Genomic DNA, 5894 nt, shown 5'->3' with positions numbered 1-5894 from the left:
AATTGACATTTTGATTTTTTATTTTTTAATTGCAAAAAGATAAATGTTATTGACATTTTGTAAAGAAAAACAAAAAACACATAATTTGAATAATTTTACTCTTAATAATTCAATATCGAACAAAAAAAAAAGAGTCCACATCATGCGTGTGTCCATTAAGAGTCAAAATGACATTGACATTTTGTAAAATATTTTTTTAATTGCAAAAAGATAAATGTTATTGACATTTTGTAAAGACAAACGAAAAACACATAATTTGAATAATTTTACTCTTAATAATTCAATATCGAACAAAAAAAAAAGAGTCCACATCATGCGTGTGTTCACTATCCATTAAGAGTACATGTATCCAGCTATATTTTCAAACCAAAAGTCTCCTCTTGCACCTCACCTATATATATATATTTTCTTTGAAAAATATACTTTTTGAGTTTTGAGTACTATAATATGGACCACTTCTCCACAAACTAAAAGAAAAAAATGTTAGAATAAATTAATTTCAATAATCCAAATCATTCATATTGAATCACTAAAATATATTATAATGTGGAAGTATATTTTTATACATAAAAGTTAGAAATTGATGGAAGAATTTGGATCTTGTGGTTCTTTCGATCTTCTTCAACCAAAACCTTCTATATTCCTAGGTGGCTGAACTGCAACTCTTTTGATGGGGAAAGAGCAACAAAGGCGGCTTTAGTATATTGGGGAACGAAACCTGAAGGCCTATTTATATTTGAACACGGCACCCATTAAACCCTAAAGCCCAAATAAAATAGTATCTAAAGTCCAAAAGATAATATATCTAAAATCTAAAAGATAATTATCTAAGGAACAAAAGATAATATCCGATTTTATTCTCATTTAATTCCAAATCAAAAGTAATAATGACTTATTCAATTTAGCATTTATAACAATAAATGAGATCACCATTATATAAGTCATTTAATTTAAAATAGCATAATTTGTGATTATAATTAATATATGTATTGCCCACAAACAAATTAGGAAATTAAAATAATTTCCTAACAATCTCCCACTTGGGCTATACATATATTCTTTCCTGACATAATCACATTTTATAAACTTTATGCGCGCATTTGAATGCTATTTCTCTCATTACTTTAACAATATGGTCTGTCTCATACATTAGATATGGAACTACCGCAACTTTTATCACATTAATGTCGTGACTAAACCACGACAATCACCATCCTAATATACTTAACGACATAGATCAAATTTGGATGAGTAATATGGAAATTACATGCCAAGTGATCTCATGCATGTCTATTTCGAGCTGATCCAACTTTAAAACTTTATTGAGATCAAACACAATACAAATATTACAAAATGAACATTTCACATAACATGAAATAAACCATCAACTTAATTCTGTAGAAAAATAACTCAATATCTGTCATAGGCATATAGTATAAAATAAACTCCCACTAAACCAAGGCATCACAAATATTGACACCTATTCGAGCAGTGTGCTCATGAAAGACTTTAGGGATCAATCCCTTGGTTAATGGATCTGCTAGCATATATTCTGTTCCTATATGTTCTATGAAAATCTGTTTTTCTTGAATTTTCTCCTTGACAACTAAGAACTTGATGTCTGTATGCTTCGATTTTGTCAAGTTCTTATTGTTATTGGAGTATAGTACTACTGACTTATTGTCACAAAATATCTTTAATGACCTTTCAATGTCATCTACTATACGAAATTCAGTGACAAAGTTTCGCAACCATATGCCATGAAATCGGAATCAGAGTACCTAATGATCTCCAAATTTTCTGATCTCCGATAAGTAAGCACGTAATCCATTGTTCTCTTTAGATAACGCATTATGCGTTTAACATCTATCCAATGATCCATGCCCGGATTGCTCAAGTATCTACCCAATACTCCCACTATAAATGATATATCGGGACGTGTGCAGACTTGAGCATACATTAAGCTCCCTAGTGCTGATGCATAAGGTTTATCATGCATTGCTGTCCTCTCAAGATCATTTTTAGGGCATTGCTTGAGACTGAACTTGTCTCCTTTAGCTACGGGTGTGTCCATCGGTCTACAACCTTCCATGCCATATCTACTTAAAATCTTTTCGATATAGTTCTTTTGTGATAATCCAAGAATACCTTGAGAATGATCTCTTAGTATCTCAATTCCTAATACAAAAGAGGCATCACCAAGATCTTTCATTTCAAATTTGTTCGATAGAAATTTCTTAGTTTCATGCAACAAGCCTATATCGTCACTGGCAAGCAGAACGTCATCAACTTATAAGACCAAAAAAGTATTTACTCCCACTGAGCTTGCGGTATACACACTCATCTATGATATTTACCTCAAAACCATATGAGGTAATGACTTGATTAAACTTGTGATACCATTGACAGGAAGCTTGTTCGAGACCATAGATGGATTTTCTCCTTTCTCTATTGAATCTCCTTAATAACACTTCTTGAGGTTGTTGAGCTTGCTGTATGGGTTGGGATTGAGGATGATTCTCATTATTTTCCTATGTTGTAGCAGTATCTTGAGCAACAATAAAATTCTCATTGTTCTCTTGTATTGTAACTGGATCTACAGTAGGATTCTCATTGTGCTCTTGTACTATAACTGTATCTTGAACAATAATAGGCACAAAGACCTGATTATTGTCAGTTATAGAATCCTCATCAAAAGCAACATTCCTAATATTTTATTCTCCCCCCCCCCAAACTCAACATCCTCAAGAAATCTCGCATTTTTCGTCTCAAAAATAGACCTTGATGCAGAATTGTAAAACTTGTACCCCCGTGAATGCTCAACGTAACCAACAAAGTAGCAAATAATTGTCCTTGAGTCCAGTTTTCTTTCATGCGGCCTATAAGGTCGCGCCTCAGCTGGACATCTCCAAATATGCAAATGCTTTATACTGGGCCTTTTCCCAGTCCAAATTTCATATGGGGTTTTGTTAACTGCTTTACTTGGCACCCTATTAAGGATGTACACTGCGGTCTTTAAGGCTTTTCCCCAGAGTAATTCAGACAAGGAAGAATGACCAATCATACTTCTCACCATGTCTTTAAGAGTTCGGTTCCTTCGCTCTGCAACACCATTCATGCTAGGTTTGTCTGACATGGTGTATTGCGGAACAATACCACACTCCTCTAGGAAAAGAGCAAAATGCCCGGGACGTTGCTCACCTGAGCCGTCATATCTTCCGTAGTATTCACCACCATGATCAGATTTGACAGCTTTAATTTTCTTTCCAAGTTGAAGTTCAACTTCAGCTTTGAAAGACTTGAAAATATCCAAGGCTTGGGACTTTTCATGAATTAAATATAGATACCCGTAACGAGAGTAATCATCTATGAACATAATAAAGTACCGTTGTCCATTCTGAAAGACAGTAGGGAATGGGTCACATATATCGGTATGTATCAGTTCTAAGACATCATTAGCTCTCTCGGCACCTAATTTCCTTTCGTTTGTCCTTTTTCCCTTTATGCACTTAATGCAGAATTCAAAGTCTGCCAAATTTATGGGTCCAAGAATTCCATCCGACACGAGCTTCTGATTCTCTATTTAGAGATGTGACCTAGGCGTTTGTGCCATAATGTTGCTGAATTCTCATTTAGTTTTTATTTTGTACCCGTTTGTAGTATTTTATTATTATAGGAATTTAAGTCAAGCCTATATAGATTATCTACCAAATAACCAGAGCAAATATTATTCGAATTACAGAAGAGACAGACTTTATTGTCTCCGAATGAACAAAAATAACCTAATTTGTTCAAACGTGAAACAGAAATCAAGTTCCATCGAATTGACGGTACATAAAATGTCTCTAATAAATCCAAGTAAAATCCACTCGTGGAACATAATTTAAAGGTTCCTATAGCTTCGACTGCAACTATATTGTCGTCTGCCACATAGATGTATCTTTCAGCATCACTTGGCGGTCGGCTCCACAGGCAACCCTGCATAGTAACACTTACATGAGTAGTAGCAGCAGAATCTACCCACCAAGTATCAACAGGTGCATAACTTAAACTAGCCTCAGAACAAACGAAAGTAAGAATTATACCCTTCTTTACACGCCAGGTGGCATATTTGGTACAATCCTTCTTCATGTGTCCCACCTTCTTACAGAAGAAACAGGTTGAAACTTGATCCTATTTCTTAGCCTTTTTCTGCTGAGAAGGCACATCCGTAGTGGTATTACGCTTTCTTTTATACTGAGAAGACGAAGCCATGTGAGCACTTTTAGTCTTATCTTGCTGTAGCCTCTCTTCTTCTTGCACACAGTGAGATATAAGCTCATTTAAGGACCAAGTGTCCTTTAGAGTGTTATAACTCACTTTGAATTGTCCAAAGTGTGCAGGAAGGGAAATCAAAATGAAATGCACGAGTAAATCTTCAGACAACTCTAACTTTAGTGCTTTCAATTTTGAAGCAAGATGAGACATTTTCATAATGTACTCCCTTATGTTCCCTTTACCTTTATACCTCATGGAGACAAGTTTTCTCAAAAGACTATTTGCCCTCCGCCTTTTCATTCTTAGTAAAGAATTTTTCAACATCCTTTAGGAACTGTTTGGCATCTTTATCCTCAGTAATTGAGCCCCCGAAACGCCTCAGGAATTGAGCGTTTCATGATCATAATGCTCATTCGATTGGATCTCTCCCACTTCTCTATTTTAACCTCATTGAGATTTTCTGGAGTGGAAGTGGGTTTCTCCTCTCGAAGAGCTATATCCAGATCCATACAATCGAGGACAATCTCCACGGTATCCTTCCAAACTTTAAAGTTTGAACCATTTAGCATAGGAATACTGCTAATTTGTGCAGAAACATTGGTAGCTAAAGTCATAGTTTCTAGATTAGAACAAATAAACATGCAGTAAACATTAGTTAAATAATGGAAAAAATTCCATATTGAGATATCTAGAACAACATTAATTTTCAATCTTTAGATAGAAAAATTAACTGTAAGTGATACTCTCATTGCAATAATCAAATATTGTCAAAATTCCTGTCACACATGAAGCCTTTCTTTGAACTGACTTAATGCGCACATGGAGACTTAAACTTCGCAACCTATTTATTACCGCATATATTTTCTATTAATTGGCCAAACAATAACCTTCCTTTGGGTCGATTATTGACCGCATAATTAATAGAAAATAAACAAAAGTGTGTAATGCTTATTATTTGGCCAAACAATAAACTACCTTTGGGCCGATTATTGTTCGCATAAATAATAAGCATCACTTTGGGCTGACCAATATTCGCATGAATTATATATAACCATATTCCTAATATTTTAAATAAATTAATTTTCACAAAAGAGGCTACTTTGGCAGCATAATGTTCAATCAATTTATTCCAAAACCAAATTTTTTATAAAATAGATGGTATAATAATCCAAATTGTTACTAATTTCTTTATGTAACAATTAAATTTTTTTATTATTATTAATATGTACATATAACTTGGCCAAATATAAATCTTCTTTTGAGTAAATTAATATTCGCATAAGTGACATATACATAATAATCCTTATATTCTAAAAGAAATTATTAATCAATTATATAATAAATTAATAGTATACATAATTAGATCTGAAACAATTATAATTTAATAATACTCCATCAATATTTTAAAAGAAATTATCAATTTTATAAACAAAACAAAATGGAACATGCTTTACAGTAGCTGTACGTAAGAATGTATATATATAATCGAAAGAATAATATATATTATACATGTATATAAAATTGGCCTAGAACGCAATCTGACAATGCATATATATGGAAGCGTTTCATATACAAACCAATTTATATGTATGTATATAGGAACCAATTTATATATATTGACGCTCATACACAACGCA

The sequence above is a fragment of the Arachis ipaensis genome, chromosome B06, assembly GCF_000816755.2.
Source record: "Arachis ipaensis cultivar K30076 chromosome B06, Araip1.1, whole genome shotgun sequence".
NCBI lineage: Eukaryota > Viridiplantae > Streptophyta > Magnoliopsida > Fabales > Fabaceae > Arachis > Arachis ipaensis.
The sequence above is the reverse complement of the archived record's forward strand: the minus strand, read 5'-3'. Positions refer to the sequence as shown.